The 18347-nt window shown below is 41.6% G+C and overlaps 1 pseudogene; it reads left to right on the plus strand.

Annotated features, from left to right (window-relative positions):
- The first annotated feature begins 17892 nt into the window (after positions 1-17892).
- LOC142214707 (small nucleolar RNA SNORA17) lies at positions 17893-18007 on the plus strand (annotated as a pseudogene).
- Positions 18008-18347: the final 340 nt, after the last annotated feature.

Raw genomic sequence — 18347 nt, forward strand, 5'->3', positions numbered from 1 at the left:
ATCATATTGCAATGCACAGAGACATCAGCCGGGGAAGCCTGTGCCCTCGTTGATAGACTTGGAGCATTAACCAGTCTCCGTGTTTCCCTGATGTTGAGCTGAGTAGCTGTCTTATTCTCTCCTGTTTCATACATTAGCCTATTCGTTATCATAATTGTTTGACTATTTAGATTATAGAATGTAAGCAGAGCATGATAGCATGAAGAATGGAACGGAGGATAGTGCTTGTGACAGTATGTATCAAATTATTAGCTGCGTGCAACAATATGTTAGGCAAAATGCTCCCAGTTTAGCTATGGTGAGCCATGGAACAATCATCTTCCGAATAATAATGATCCCTTTGGCAATTTTTGACTTTGTTAATTATTAAGTATTTATTTTATGATGATGTGACTCAGGGTTTGTAGAACGGGAAGGAACGAGAATCTGTCACCGAATAAGTACTTTGTATCTGTCTAACAAAGATAATCTAATAAGTAGAGAATCTTTAAAACATATCTGTCAAGTCGCCCTCTCATAAAGTCCCAATTTTGTTGCCCCTCTTCTAGGACTGTGTCTAGAATGTCAGAGGTCTGGCACCAGTATAGGTACTGGGATTTCCTGTACCTGACTTTATTGAGATTTTAACAATATAAAATGTTGCAAGAGAATGGCTAAGTCAAGGCAAAAACAGATTGCAAAGTCATTTTCATGTAAAATACATACTGTGTTGAAAGTGATTCTCTAGATGTTCCAAACGCAGTTGGAAAAGGAACGGTATAGGGAATGAAGGAGGAGGATGAAGGAAGGATAAAGAAAGGCTGTGTGTCCATTGACTCGATTCAACCATAAGGCACAGTCAGTGTACAGATCTAGCCATTGTTGACACGTCTGCTGGGATTCTTGTGGTTACCTATCCTTTGACTATAGGTAAAACTCACTTAGAAACTAGAAGAGCGGTCAGAGATTTGACTGTGACTAGTCCAAACTGCCAGGACTCCTTCAGCTATGAAGTCATGATGACAATTGATCCTTTCCTGTATGGGAATTCCTTTGCTCTTCATGCTTATGACTTGTTCTTTTTACCGGCTGTGCTGAATATTACATTTAATAATGGGGGATGTGGGTGGTTTTGGGTTTCAGGACATGCGGTGGTATATGTTTAATATGGGGACACTTGCGAGGGTAAGGTTACTTGCGGTGGTCATTGACTGTGTTCCATGTTAATTGATTTTTTTAGCCCTGTACCTCCTGATTCGGCGCAGTGCTGATTTGCTTGTTAGGTGCTGCTCGTTGGGCCCTGTCTGACCTTCTTAGTGATTACAATGTGATTATTACTGAAAGGTTATGTAATATTTATGTTATTTTGTAAGTATATAAATGTTAATAATCCTTCCTGAATGGAGGGTGTTTAGAGGAAAGGGAAGGTGTGAGTGGGGGGTGTTACTTGGATTTAAGAGTACCCCTATCATGTTGCTCCTGGCAGCTCTCTACTAACACAGCTGCTACAAGTTATACTCATAGCCCAACTGGTCTAACCCTCAGTTTATACTAGCATATGTATTCTGTCCAGTTAGAGTCTGCATGGAGACCCCCCCCCCCCCCGGATGGAATACAATCACAATTGCAAGAGCTGTGCTATAAAATCACATGTACCCCATAGAATATAATGGGGTCCGTGTGCGTTTACAGTACAGTGTGTGGAATTTCGATTGTATTCCATCCTGGGGGACTCCATGCGGACTCTAACCGGACGGAATACATACGCTAATGTGAACCGACCCTTAGCTAAGTGAAATTTAAAGACTACAATCTAGACCTTATATCTCGCTTTTCCCATTCTCCCTGTGCCTCAACAAAGTACAAGCTTTCCCTAATGCCGCCCTCCCTAGGTGATGTGTTCCCTTAGTATAGCGTCTCTATGTGAGTGTGGCTGGTCAGTCAGTCTGAGACCGTGCTACTTCCTTGATCCTAAAGTTTTCCATTTACATCATAAGTCTCCCTTTAACAATTAACCTGAAACCAAACTCTACAAGAAGAGCTTATTATTAAATGGCCATGGCAGTGCAAAAAAAGTGCAAAATTCTGTAAAGGATCATTATCAATTATCAATATCTGATAATTCACTGTATCATCTAACAATCAGTCCTAGCAATGTAAAATATTCCAAAGGCACACAGTGCTACAGTGGGTCTCGTATACCCATTTACGTCCTCACAGAACAAAGGATATATATGTTTCACATTAACCCCTTACACACTTCCATCTGGTGGAGTTCCCTCCCCCACATCATGTGCTGGGATGATGAGAGAACGGCAGCGAGTCCCAACATCTGTCCAACCTTGCCAGGTGCTGATGCTGACCATGTTTATATACAGCATCTGGGGTCGGGGTTTGAATGCTGTTCCATTTTGGATCTGACTTTTCCCTCCATTCTGAGAATGTCAGGGTTATTCATGTAGTCTTTCATAAAGCCTATTTGATGTTCTTCTCAGCTTTCTTATATTATTCATTTTTTAACATATTCCTTTGCCTCTCCTCCTCAACATGTGCTTAAATTGACTCTAGTAATACAATACTGCTACTTGATAGCTCTGAGTAGCATTCTTTGCCAATGAAATTATTATTGGTGGCAAAAACCCAATATTCTGTAGCTAATACTAACATTTCTGTCTCAGCGTCTGTTGGGGGAAGTTTTGTTGACTTTCTGCATTCTTAATATATGACTGATTAATTCCCAAATATGGTTATTTTAACAGCGACTCCAGTAGAAATAAATACTATTCTATGCAGTGGAATGGTGCTGTATAACTTATCACAATGGCATTGGCTTTTCCTCAAGGCCAATTTAATGCATTTTTTCAATACCCAAAACCACTTTTCTTTAATGTATTACCAATATATTGCCCTCCTGCTGTATAAATGGCCTCCAGAATTCTCTTCCTGTTTTCATTTTTCCTTTGATTCAGTCAATCATTTTCTGAGCTGATCACCAAAGTCGTGGGAAGGGAAGGGGAGATTTATCATAACTGGGTAGATACAGCAGTGATAAGACACTGCCAGGTATCTTTGGTGGTCCAAATGAGAACAAAGGATTGGGCATATGGAAATACAACATTCTTTTTCCTGAGATCTGGATGCAGGGAATAGTTGGGGCACTGTCATACATCCATCTTGTAGGCTTATCTTTCCATCATTATGATAGAGTTTCACTATTAAATTACTATCAATAAACAGTGAGTTTTCATCTTTAGACAAGGTAATGGTCACTTCACTGCCTCTTGCAAGTTGTCTCAACTACTGGGCAGTGCCGAGAGAATTTAGACTGGGTGCCCACTAGAGATGAGCGAGTAGTATTCGATCGAGTAGGTATTCGATTGAATACTACGGTATTCAAAATATTCGTACTTGATCGAATGCTACTAGCTATTCACAGTAAATATTCGATTCAGAACCAGCGTTGATTGGAACGAATGCTATACAGTATATAGCATTCGGCAAATCAACGCTGGTTCTGCAGCAGGCTCGTCCTTGCTAGGAGCAGGCAGCTTGCTGTTACGAGGGAGCTGACTTTTTCTCATAGGAATGAATAGACCAGCGTTGATTGACCAGTGCACAGCATTCGACCAATCAACGCTGGTTCTGCCGGAGGCTCATCTGTGAGGAGGCGGAGTCTAAGATCGGACCACAGCAGTCTCCATTGTGGTACGATTTTAGACTCCGCCTCCTCACAGATGAGCCTCTGGCAGAATCAGCATTGATTGGCCGAATGCTGTACACAGGGCAATCAACGCTGGTCTTTTCATTCCTATGAGAAAAAGTCAGCTCCGTCATAACAGCAAGCTGACAGCTCTCTTCCGACTAGCAAGGATGAGCCTGCTGCAGAACCAGCGTTGATTTGTCGCAGGCTTGTCTTTGCTAGTCAGGAGAGCTGGCAGCTTGCTGTTACGAGGGAGCTGACTTTTTATCGTCGCAACTTCAAGCGCTGTGCACTTAAAGCACACAGACCCCATAGACTATAATGGGTCCGTGCGCTTTAACTCCACAGCGCTCCTCCTAAACACTCTCCTCCTGCTATTCGTGGACTTGGTGACTCTCCTTTAGTCGAATAGTGGTTTCCCCTGAAACAAGCATTTTTTCCCATAGACTATAATGGGATTCGATATTCGATCGAGTAGTTGAATATTGAGGCTCTACTCGAAACGAATATCAAATCTTGAATATTTCACTGTTCACTCATCTCTAGTGCCCACTATATAGGTAATGCAAATATTACTTGCCTCCCATTTTTTCAGTATTATCCTGCTACCTAATACTTTCCTCAGACTAGGGACCAGATAGCTCTGCAAACAAGATGATTGGTGGTGGGGACACTGCAATGACAGTAAGGGGATGGGGCCCAGAAGGGATGATATAAGTCAACCTGCCTCTGTATGTAGATGTTATCTCACCTATCGAGTGCATCTGTATATAATAAACTAGGTAGTTTGTAAAATATTCTACACAAGTTGTTATATGGTTGCGTAGACTGTGGGACATATTGTACACCTATCTGTATATAATGTAATGAGTGTACTGTGCTCTTTACCACTCTTGCAAGAATTGGAGGTCTAGGGGAACACTAGCCCCCTGAGAATTTATCTGCTCCTCCTCCTACCTTTTTTGTATGGCATGCTATATTAGATTGAAAAATCAAAGATGAGATATGCAGAATGCTGTGCAATAATTGTAAGACTGATGACCCCTAATCTAAAGTCATATACCACAAACTATAGTACAGTAGTGCTGCCATGAGATGCTTCTGGAAACATGTGTTTACTGCTGTTTACTGTTTCCTGGGACACACCTGCAGTTTCTTATTACAAGCAATGAAAGTACATGCACAACCCTCAGTTAGTGGTAAATGTATGCATCCAAGAGCAAGGAGCACAGTATAGCAGCACCCTTAGGGTGGTGAAACACCATTTATCTGGATGGAGCTATATGTATATTCAGTTCTGGCCGCTGATCCTTTCACTTTGATGTAAAGCTGGATTCATGTGATGCAGTTTTTGTACTCAAAACACATCCATAGTGTCCCCTCCACACAGTATAATGATCCATACTAGTTTATTCCCACAGTATAATGTTCTATAGCTGCCCCTCCATATGGTATAATTTCGAATCGTGGCCCATTCACACAGTATAATATCTGATAGCGGCTCTTCCATATGGTATAATATTGCACAGCGGCCCCTCCACACAATATAATGTCCCCAACTAATCTTACAAAAAATGTTGGGATTCGCCACTTACAAGCTATTATTATACTCTGGGGTGTCTTCAGACCCCAATGTATAACACGTAGAGGCCCAGTAAAGGTGATCAAAAATGATGCAGATGTAACCCCTGAGGCCCCATCAGCTGTCTCTGACATCAAGCAGAAACCCCAAAGAGAACAGGGAGTCACACCAGAATCCAGGGAAGGTAACATTGTTTTATCACCTCTTCTGAGTCTCATTATTATTCTCTGGGGTGTGAAGACCAGGGAAATTACCTCCCTCTTCTCTATGACCCCTGCTCTAGGAGGATTAGAGGGCTGGCTAGTCCAGACAAAATTGTCAGTTCTGCTGACTTTCTTTTCTAATTTGTATGGCCAGCTTTAATGTCCTCTTCAGGTTCTGATCTTACAGAAAGGTTGACAAATTATCATTGTTTACAGTTTCCAGCAACAAACTCCAAGTATAATGAAAGATCTTTATTCAGGTACATCACTCTCTGCCCCTGAGGATCTGGTTTCTAATTTTCCAACCACAAACACACAGACCCAAGCTAATTCATTTAAAAGGCAATTAACTTAAGAGTACAGTATATCTTATGATAGCGGTAGGATATCAGAGAACCATGAGAAAGTCCATGAGAACATGGGAAAAGAGTGAAAAAAAATTGTACATAGCTTAGGACTAAGCCCAGGGGTCCATCACCAGGAAGGATCAAATGTAAACTACTGTGCACAATATTATGTGTGTATCCGAGACTTGTCTAGTACATCCTGGCGCAAGATAGCAATTGATTTGTTGCTATCGGTGTGTAGGGAGCACGGCTCCGAGATGTCCGGCCATAACACATACATGGCATTTACTTAACTGTTTGCATGCATTATCCTAAGATCTGCAGGAGAAATGTAGTTACTACGACACACAATGAAGCTGCACCGAGCTTTGCAAAGCTTTACAGAGAAATATATTAATGCAGCTTCAATTCATGTTAATCCCTTCATCGCTAGAGGGTCTGTTCTGCAATTCATAAGACGATTAATTGATCCTAGTACTTACCATCCACCTGGACACCTATGATAAAGCAACGGGGGAAAAGCAATATTGAGGTTTTAATTGTGTCATTGACTGCACTGTACAGCTGGCTTATTAAAAATGCAATCTATTTGTAAAAATTAACATACAAAAATGGATGGCAGCAAAATATTATTTGAACAAGATAAAATCTGAGAACAGATCTGAGTCATCTGGTCAAAATGGAGGTTTAAGGGTCAGAACACTGAGGTTGAATGGGGCATTGTTGGATCAATTACCTGTGTCGGCACCTTCTGACCCCTGGCTGGGGATGTCTCAGACAGAGTTCTAAAATTATATTCTCAGATACTCTAATTGGAGCTGCTCAAGGCTTGGAAAATAAATTAATGCCTACAACTGTGCCGTTCTACCGGATCAGTTCAGCGGTAATCCCAGACTTGAATAGCTGGGAGTTTGGGCAATTTTTGTTCAAAATAGTAGATAAAATGTGTTGACTGTAAACTTGTAGCTCAAGAAAATGACACCACATATTCAGCGTGTCTAAAAAAAAATGCAATTTTTTACTGATTTTGCTGGCGAGGAAGCACTTTACATTCACAGTACAGGTTTTAGAAAGCTCATCCACACATTGCTGAAAACTTTGGAAAAAGTACTGAGATGCATTTTTCTAAAACACACAAAGTTAAGTTTGTGGAAGCACGGCATGTTTGCAGAGGTTTTTACTCACAGAATGACATAGGAAGCAAAGGAACCTCATAAAACAGAACACCGGTAGTCATTTGTATTGCGTTTTCAATGCAGAAACACTACCAATTCCTCAGTGAAAACTCTGGTAGATTAAAGTTCATATTCATAGGAATGGTGAGAATTTTTTTTTTTTTTTTTAAAAAGACAAGTATTTGGTACATTTTTCCCGCATTTTATTCTGCATTTCTGCTGCATTTTTCTGTAATGTGTATCCTTATCCTAACATTGTACAATAAATTTAGCAATACAGGACTGATGGTGTTATTTTTCCTATAGTGAAGATTTACTAAGATTTAAAGGGGTTGTCAAAGCAATAAAGATTATTTAAAGTAGTTTAGGATGGTGTAAAAACAATCCATAAAGTATCACCTGTCCCCTGCTACTCATGTTCTGATGCTTCCTGGGTCCCCATAAGTCTCAGAATAAATAAAAATAAAATATACACCTGTTCTAACGCTTTCTTGGTCCCATGGCAGTTTCTATTTCTTTATCTCTCTTGACACATTGGAAATAACCAGTCAGTCAATCACTAGCCTGAAGAAGGTCTTCTGTGTTGAGAAGGAGCGGCTGGGGACCTAGAAGTGTCAGAATGCTAGTGTGATTTTTGTACAATCTTGAGCTCTGCCTGTATAAAACTTTAAAAACTGTTGTTAGATTGGACTTCATTGGTTCTAGCAGAGGAAATGATTCTATTGTTAACCCTCTATTGATACAGAACACATACAGATACTTGTAATTGTATTATAATCTCTGCTGTTACCACTGCACATACAGGATATATTCATGCCTCCCAGCTTTCAATCCCACCAAGTCCATTTTTGCCCCTTTAGTAACTCTGACATTGCATAATCCCCTCAATACAGTATGTATTTAATATAATACAGTGTATTATAATGTATTTAATATAATACAGTATGCATTGTGATCCTAAACAGTATCCTGCCCCCAGTGGCTCCACATAGTATAACATACTCCACAGTATAATCTACCCCTTGGGGCCCCAACGCAGCATAATAAAAAAAAAAAAAAGTCTACCAAGTATAAGGGATTGAAATGCAGTATGTAGCTGTAAACCGTTTTGTAATTAAAAGTTAAAGCATATGATAAAGCAATATACAGTATATCTATATATCTGACCATCATTACAGTTTCCAGGGCTGGCTGCAAGTGTAAGTGGGTCTACATTCTTGATTTGATAAGAGTAGAGTGTACTTTCCCAGAACACTAGGCCTAGTCTATAGGGTCACAGGCTCTGCTCAGGTTTGGTAGGGTGAATGCTGACCAAAAAAAAGAACAGGGATAAAGGACTAACTTACATAGATCATGATTTTCTATATTGAGAATGATCAAAGAATTAAGTCATGTCCTAGTTCTGTTCTCTACTTTTAGATAATTAAGGATACTATTAAGATTCCTATTTCCCACATTTTGAATATTGGCATCTAGAACTAAAAACCTGAAACAGACAAGTTTTACATTATCGATTTCCATATGTCAGTTCCTTTAAGCCTACTCATTCATTACTGAAGCCCAGCACCATCATTATCTTTATAGGCAGGACAAAGCCTAACTCTTCTCGACAGTTACACTTCAAGGAACACTGCCCACATAAGGTTAGTCAGGATCAATTATGTCACCTGTATACTGGAAGACTGTCCAATGAGAAAACTGTAGCCTATTTCTTGAGATGTATTTTTCCTTTAAGAATTCAGTTTGGAAAATATTGGTAGAAGTCAAAATATGGAACCTATTATAATACAGATCTATATCTGAAATATTATTATTATTATTATTATTATTTCCATTAGATTGATAAAATCCAAAATGTCTACTTTTATTTTAATTACACCACCAATTATAACTGAACAAATCATTGTAAGCGCACTAGGACAGAGATCAGCAACTTTCGGCGCTCCACTTTCAGCACTCCACTTTCGGCGCTCCACTTACTCAGCTATTCAGAAGTGGTTGTAGCATGTGGGAATGCGTGAGACCATGTGAACGCAGCAGCTTTCTAAGCCCTCCTTCACATCAGTGTTGGTAATTCGTTCAGCGGAGTCTGCATGGGGATCCCCCTGAATAGACTACCGAACGCATTTGCAAGTGGTGTGCAGTGAAAGCATATAGATCCCCACCGATTATAATGGGGTTCGTGTACTTACCGCGAGATCTCCGCAGGAAACATGTGGACAAGAAAGTACTTCACAATCTACTTTCCTGTCCGCATGAATTGTGCGCAGATCTCACGGCAAGCACACAGACCCCATTATAGTCTATGGGGATCCGTGATCGTTCACTGCACACCACTTGCAAATGCATTTGGTAGTCCGTTCAGGGGGTCCCCATGCAGACTCCCCGAACGGATTACCAAACTCAGATGTGAACCAAGGGTATGGTCTGGTACTTTTTAGAAACCCAAACATAATTTCCTTATTGTGGAAAGGTTATAAAGCAGGATATCCTGACTAGATTTTTGACAAGTTCCAGACCACAGAAAGTTCATGGTATACACTCACCGGCCACTTTATTAGGTTTACCATGCTAGTAACGGGTTGGACCCCCTTTTGCCTTCAGAACTGCCTCAATTCTTCGTGGCATAGATTCAACAAGGTGCTGGAAGCATTCCTCAGAGATTTTGGTCCATATTGACATGATGGCATCACACAGTTGCCGCAGATTTGTCGGCTGCACATCCATGATGCGAATCTCCCGTTCCACCACATCCCAAAGATGCTCTATTGGATTGAGATCTGGTGACTGTGGAGGCCATTGGAGTACAGTGAACTCATTGTCATGTTCAAGAAACCAGTCTGAGATGATTCCAGCTTTATGACATGGCGCATTATCCTGCTGAAAGTAGCCATCAGATGTTGGGTACATTGTGGTCATAAAGGGATGGACATGGTCAGCAACAATACTCAGGTAGGCTTTGGCGTTGCAACGATGCTCAATTGGTACCAAGGGGCCCAAAGAGTGGCAAGAAAATATTCCCCACACCATGTCTACATGCCTAAATGCACTGAGTTGCCGCCATGTGATTGGCTGATTAGAAATTAAGTGTTAACGAGCAGTTGGACAGGTGTACCTAATAAAGTGGCCGGTGAGTGTATATTGACAACCTACCAGGACAAAAGACTGTCACCACTAAGATGGTTAGAGAAAATTTTTAAATCTCTGCAAAATGTTTAATTGTTCAATATTTGAATATGGTTATTTTTGTGGGAATACACCTTTAAAGGGATCCTATCATTCAAACGCCTTTTTTTCTCAGTAACATGTCAGAATAGCCTTAAAAAAGGCTATTCTTCTCCTACCTTTCGTTGTCTTCTCCGCACCACCGTTCGCATGAAATCCCGTTTTTTGTCAGTATGTAAATGAGTTCTCTTGCAGCACTGCCTCCATCTTCGTCAGAAACGGCCTCTTCACGCATCTTCTTCTGTTGTGCGGGGGGTCAAAATTCAATGCCTGCGCAAGTCGGCTGTGTCAGCAGGCTTCAGGCAGAGCCGACTTAACATGCGGGCAGCTATAGAACTACAGGAGCGTACTGCACATGCTCGCGTAAGCAGCCACAAAAAATGTGAAGTCGGCTCTGCTCGAGGCCTGCTGGCAGTGCTGACTTGCACATGCGTTGAATTTTGACCCTCTGCATGCTGGAAGAAGGCATGTGAGGAGGCCGTTGCTGACAAAAATGGAGGTGGTGCTGGAAAGAGTTCTCTCGTAGCATTGGGGACGCCCCCAGTGCTGTGTGAGTGCTGGGGCCTGCCCCCAGTACTTCGAGATAACTCATTTGCATACCTATGAAAACCAGGCTTTATACCGAACGGCGCAGAAAAGACATCTAAAGGTAGGAGAAGAATAGCCTTTCTTAAGGCTATTCGATGTGTTACTGAGAAAAAAACGGCATTTGAATGATAGGATCCCTTTAAGGCTAAGGTCCCACGTGGCAACCAACAGCAAAAAAAGTGCTGTGTGAAAAAGTGTGGTGGACGTGCATCATGGGTTTTTCCTACAGCACTTTTCACAGAAAGTTCACAGAGGTTTCTTCTGTGGAGTTTCTGCTTCCATTATACCTAAAGAGAAACCGCCGGCATTTCCGTAAACGTAAACCTTTACTGATGGGATTCAATAGAGACTCATACACTTTGCTGTGACTGTAAAATACTGTGTTTCCACTGCGAGAAAAACAATAGCATTTCCATAACATTGAGCCCCAGCCTAAGGCTAAGGCCCCACATTGCAGAACAGTTGCTTTTTGATTGCAGATTTCGCTACAGCTTTTTTGAGCCAAAGCCAGGGGTGGTTTTAGCAGAATGGAATAATATTAGTGCTCTCTTTATATTTTCAATTCCTTTTCAAGACATTTTTGACTTTGGCTCAAAAAACTGCAGCAAAATCTGAAACAAAAAGCTACTTTTCCACGCTGTGGTGCCTTAGCCTTAGAGTCTGTCCACAGACTCCCTTTATATAAAGTTATCCCAGCCTTAGAGACGACACCAGCTACTGTACATGCCCATTATCTTTGTGGCCAATACAAAATGATTTTACCTACTGTCAAAAATCTGCCAGACAGATTCATTTTTATCGCCATCCTGAATTTAATTATCATATTAAAGACAATCTGTTGTGCTGCTCATTTTATCACTCCTATCCCACAGACGGTTAATAAAACTTTTGCTTTGTACTCCTTCTTGTATCTATCACTCTCTTTATTTTACTAGTTATTATATTGGCTGTTCTGAAATACTCTGTAAAATACTAAATTGCATCTGCAGCCTGACACAACTTTGGGCATGCATGCTTATATTATATATCTAGTCAGCAGAGTATGGTGCAGCGTCCTCTCATCGCCACACGTTAGACTACAAACAAAATGGATCATCGACTATATAGTAGTTTAAATACTGTATAGATATACTTTATATAAAAAGCAATTCAGAACCATTGTAAACAATTTATTAAAAACATTATATTACGCAGCTTATACTCTAGAGCTGTACTCTTAATTCTGCTAGTTGCTCATGTGAATAGTTAGTATACACTCATTTAGGCTTCCTACATAAGAATACTGTACAGTACTGCTCCAATGAGGATAGTGATCATGTGCTGGTCCACAAAGAGACCTTACCAAAATCCCCTAAGATCATATATTAATACTAGTCGCCCAGTGTTAAGAAAGACATATCTTGATCATTACCATTGTCTGAGATCACAAGATAACTCACCAAGAGCTCAAGCTATTATTAACATTACTTCTGTACAATTGAACCAGACATAATGATGCCACCCAATCCATTCTACACCTACAGACACACTTTAAAATGTCAGTGATTCTCAAATGTATTATACAAGCATTGTGAAGGTGCATTACACAAGGTATAATAGGTGGGGAAGGTGACAGGCATTGTACGATATTCTTTATATATCAGATACATGTTCTCTTACTGTACTTATAATAAGAAGAAACCACTTTACTGTGACCAGTCTGAACAACATCTCCACAATCTTATCTATCTTAAGTAAACTTCTGAAATTCCTGTATGCTTGGAACAGATATAATACAAATTATGGTATTTCTAGATCAGATCTTGCCTGATCACTGAATTTATGACCTGCTATGATGGAATTAGACACATTTGTTATCATTCTCTATGATCTTTCTGTCTATCGACTTGTCTCATGTATTTCTTCTTCCTTCCTTCCTTCCTTCCTTCCTTCCTTCCTTCCTTCCTTCCTTCCTTCCTTCCTTCCTTCCTTCCTTCCTTCCTTCCTTTCTTTCTTTCTTTCTCATTACCAGATCCTTTACCACCTGGTGAAGTAAGCACGGTGCTTCTTTACCCAATCTCAATTACAACTATTATTACTTTAGTTCCCCCTGTGAAGGGGTCAGACCCTACTGGTATCCTTGGCGTTTGGGTGTTATGCTGTTCAAGGAGGGCTATGGTTAAAGTAGATCAATGTATACTGTATGTTTCTATACGCTTCTAGGTCAAACATTTAGGAGGTCTTCTAGCCAACCAATGAAAGGCAGTTGTCTATCTAGCAAGGAATAACATTTTGGATAGAAGGGTACAAGCATGATGTAGCCAGCTCTCCTCATCCAATAGACCAAAGAGGACGATAGCTGGATCATGTAGTATTGCAGCATCCAGTGCACGCAATGAGAGTTGTGGGACTTCATTCCATAAAATTTGCAGCATTTGGCAGACCCAGATCATACATTGAAACTCTGATGGACTATAACAGACCTTTGAACATTGTAGTTTAGGAATTGATGCAGATGGAGAGGTGTGTAAGGTAGCGTTAATATATGATGTACAAGTATCGGGGGATTATTTTGTTGCTGATAGCAGGTGAGACAAATCTGTTAGATTCTAATGGTTTTGTTGACCCATTTGCAGATGAATTCTTTCCATCTATCTAAAGCAGATAAGGTAGCATTGGATGCCTTTGCACAGATAAGATGAGAATAGATTAAAGATATCGGGCCACCTGGGCCCTGGCACTGAATTGTGGCAATCAAAGGAAAGGTGAATATAGTGATGTTTGGGCTTGGAAAACATGTTTGTATACAGTGACGGAGCTGATGGACACCAGAGAAGCTTTAGTTTCCCTGAATAACTCCTGTTATGGCTTATACATACTCTCACTCATGCTGCAGTATTCAGTTATCTACTCACTTGTATTTGGGCATTGCCCTCACTCTATGGCATCTCTAGGATGTATAGTAATTGGTCTCTAAACATAGTTTAATACTGATCACCTATAGGTGTTGTTCACTTGTTCACTCTTTTGCCAGTCCAAGCAGTTTAATTTTATAGTCAAACCAGGATTCCCTCAGTCTTACAGTCTCAGGGCCATTGTACATACATGTTTTTTCCTTATACTTGTAGAGTCATTTGGACAAATGTATTAAATTTGTTGTATTATACACCAATCATAGTCAAGGGCGCTACTGTATCAGGATCCAAGAGATTTATGAAGAGGCTGCAGGTTTTGTACAAATCAGTTGGATGTTATTGCATCAAAATGTAACCCAACGCTAGTTTGGAACTGGCATAGATTTTCCTGTATAACTAACCCCAGAAAAATGATCCCTCAAAACCATTCTCTCATCTACAAAATGTGGCAAGAGAGGGATGGATCAGATCTGGAAAAAACACTGGTGCTTAGAGAGGTTCACCAATTTGCAAACTCCACTTACCTTAATTTCTGTAGCACTTCTGCTTGCATGGCACACACTGTACATGACCCTGTCATCCTAGGTTATCAGCTGACACTCTCAAAGATGCCGTGGTTTGTCAGTTTGTGGATGAATTGCTGGGGTTCCTAAACTTTTCCACTTTTTTACAATACAACTTGCTGCCTTTGGAGAAGAAATCTCTGCAAGTGGTCTTGCCACCCATTAAAATTAGACAACTTGGTGAAGGGACTACTCTAATAAGCAGTGGCATAACTACCGTGGTAGCGGCTGCCACAGAGCCCGGAACATTAGGGGGCCCGGCGACAGCCGCTACCCCTGCGAGTTTTTTTTTCTTAACAGGCTGTTATCGGCTGGAGTCCAGCCGGTAACAGCATAGCTCCCTGCATGTCCCACATATATACTCCTGTCCCACGCAGCTCCTTGTAGTGTTTTACTTATTAAAAAAACTTTCCCCCACATTTATAACAGACAAAATGTTGTAACTGTGATAAGAGCAGAGGAAAGCTTGTAGGACCTGTAGCTGAAGGACCTTTGTGTGATGTCAGCCGTCACATGACTAGGTGGGCATGTCTTTATAGCCCGTGCAGTGCTGGAAGAGATGAAGAGAAGGAGAGATGTGGTGCTAGGTACTGAAAGGGAGGGGGAATGTGAGATGCAGGATGGAGAGTGCGTGTCTGTGTGAGTGTGTATGTGTGGTGTGGAGCAATTGAGGAGCAACAGTAAACTAGGGGCAGAGATGGAAGGGAAACATTATACTGGGGGCAGAGATGGAGGGGAGGACATGAAAATGAGGGTAGAGATGAGGGGGTGCATGAAACTGGGGGCAGATGGAAGGAGGACATGAAAATGGGGGTAGAGATGAGGGGTGCATGAAACTTGGGGCAGGTGGAGGGAGGACATGAAAATGGGGGTAGAGATGAGGGGTGCATGAAATGTCAAATGACATCCGTGCATTATTAAAGATGGCCACCACCACCAAAGACTGCAGCAGAGCTGGAGATAGGTAAGTAACTTTTTTATGTATGTATCTCCTCTGGGTCTCCAATTATTATACTCAGGGGTCAGTGTCAGTCAGGAAGAGGGGGGCCATGTCAAAAGTTCGCAACGGGGCCCCGCCATTCCTAGTTACGCCACTGCTAATCAGGGTTCATGTAGCCTGTCTATCTATCTATCTATCTATCTATCTATCTATCTATCTATCTATCTATGTAATCTGTTTTTCTCCTACTATGTAATCCATCTCTCTGTCTATGCCTTTGCGTCTGTTCGTGTCTCATAGAAGTAATTGCGATAGTAATGTACTGACTTATGAAACTCCTAATGACTTGCATAAATTGAAATCCTACTTTGTCATTATTTGAGTTTATCTGAGGCATCAAAAGCCAACATGTAACAAAAATAAATGATTTTTATCATCTTCCGGATAAAATAGATGAGCTGGAGATAAAGCCCCAATACAGTTACAATTAAATCTAAATTAAAATGATATACAAAATTCATAATTTGAGATTCACATGACTGGAGTTGGTTAGAAAACCGGCAGAGCATGCAAGCTTACACACGAATCTCATAATAATAAACCCAACATTGCATATAAAAAAGCAAATACAGAGTGTATACGTGAGATAAAGCCGAAACACTGATCATCAGTTTATAACCCAATTGCTTGAGCTGTGCGAAAATACATCAAAATAAAGCCCACTACCCCAATACAGGATAAAATGAAAGACTGTGAAAAGGACCTTGTTGATGGGATCCGTCCTTAGATGATGACTGGTAGTGTTTGCTTTTATGGTTATCGGAGAGACTTAACATGGGTCATTGATCAGGGTTTTAAAACTTGTATGTCTTAAAGAGCCTTTGTTAGGACCATCCTCCCCTTTACAATTATCTATGATGATTGATCCAGATGAAAAGATTCTCATTCATCCATATAGGATACAATATACCCTTTCCGAGTCATTGCCTTTACTTATGGGACAGTTATTAAAGCCTAAAAGATGCATCAGAAGTGGCCAAAATCAGAAATAACATATAAATATAAATATCTAATCAATTTAACTGTCTCAGCGCATTTCAACAATCCTATTGCCAAAGCCATTGCTAACAAGTACAAGCTTACAGCCATGCCATATCCATAAACTAACATCTCTGACCACATCTTAGGGTTGGTGTCTTCACAATATCATACAGACCGTAATATTGGGTTACAAAGCTGTCAGCCTTGTCACCTACCATTACACTACACAAGAGTATAAAATAAATTCAGTCCCATCTAGAAAACACTCTGAGGCACTTACAGAAATGGAAACAGTTGTTTGCTTGAGCAAGTTCATATATACCTAAAGTTAGTATAAATAAGTATGGGTATGCTCACACAACTGAATTTGTTGTTGAATTTATACCCTTGTTCACATCTGCGTTTAGTAACCTGTTCAGGGAGTCAGCATGGGGTCCCCTTCCCGAACGGAATATCAAACGCATTGGCAAGCGGTGTGTGCAGTGAAAGCACACGGACCCCATAGACTATAGTAGGGTCTGTGTTCTCTCCGCGTGCTGTCCACATGAATTATGTGGACATGAAAGTAGATCACAAAGTACTTGTCTGTCTGCATGTTCCATGCGGACTCTGCGTGGACAGCACACGGACCCCATTATAGTCTATGCATTTGGTATTTCGTTCAGGGGGTCCCCATACGGACTCCCCGAATGGATTACCAAATGCAGATGTGAACGAAGGGTAAGGCAGATTCTGCACCAAAGTCACCTCCAAATTCCACCTGCAGTCTCATTCCCATTCATTTCAATAGGAAGCAGACGCCAATTTTTTCAGCTTACAGAAAAATTAAGTGTCATACTCGATCTTCAAGCAGATTTCACTTAATAACTCCTATTGATCTGAATAGGATGCCAAATAATTCAGGCTGGTTGATGCAGAATTTACAAATTCCACAGTGGATTCCGTGGCAGATTCTGAAACTGAATTTTTCATCTTGTACAAATTCTGCCATGTGAACATAGCTTTGACACAGACATTCATCCTTAATGCAGCAGGTATACACAGAGACATGAGAAGTAAAATCACTGTGGTAGATCAGCAGGACATTATATGGCAGTAGTAGGTTGGTTAGACAATTCACAGATAACACAGTGAGGCCCTACAGAGGAAGGCAGAAAAGTTTTGGAATATAATATTGCCAGAACCAAAATGACAAGTGGACCTCACCACCCAGTCCAAAGACACATCAATGGCACACAGTACACAGATCTAATAAAATACACCAGAAAAAAGTATGTCAGTGCAAAGCTGCCCAAGGAGAAATGAGACCATGTCACCCAAAGCAAAGATGGCATAACATTAACCATTTGTGTACACCTCAATGGCCAGGGCCGCCGATAGGCCAGTACTACTGCTACTGGCGTCAGGGGCCCGGCCAAATTTAAAAATGGGGGGGGGCCAGGCCCCCTGGCGCCGGCAGCAGTCATTGTATGTCCTGTTTGTTTCAACTCAGATCTGCGTCCAGAGGACGCAGATCTGAGTTGAACACATACGTGGCTGAAGCAAGGAGCTGACACAGGTCAGCTCCTCGCTTCGCCGCTGTGGCCTCTCTCGCTGACACATATGCGGCTGAAGCGAGGAGCTGACCTGTGTCAGCTCCTCGCTTCGCCGCCGTGGCCTCTCTCGCTGACACATATGCGGCTGGCTCAGCCGCATATGTGTCAGCGAGAGAGGCGGCAGCGGCGAAGCGAGGAGCTGACACAGGTCAGCTCCTCGCTTCAGCCGCATATGTGTCAGCATCAGCGAGAGAGGCCGCAGCGGCGAAGCGAGGAGCTGACACAGGTCAGCTCGCTTCAGCCGCTGAAGCGAGGAGCTGACCTGTGTCAGCTCCTCACTTCGCCGCTGCCGCCGCCGGCTACCCGGCAGTGTAGACGCGATGTGATGACGTCACATCGCGTCTACAACTGTGCGCCAGTAAGAGAGAGAGGTGCGCAGAGAGCAGCGGGGGAATGAGGAAAAGGTAAGTGTAATGTGGATTATGTGGAACGTGAAACTGGGGGCAGATGAAGGAGAGGACGGCATGACACGGGGGGCAGAGATGGAGAGGACGGCATGACACTGGGGGCAGAGA

The sequence above is a fragment of the Leptodactylus fuscus genome, chromosome 7 (genome assembly GCF_031893055.1).
Source record: "Leptodactylus fuscus isolate aLepFus1 chromosome 7, aLepFus1.hap2, whole genome shotgun sequence".
In the NCBI taxonomy this organism is placed as follows: Eukaryota; Metazoa; Chordata; class Amphibia; order Anura; family Leptodactylidae; genus Leptodactylus; species Leptodactylus fuscus.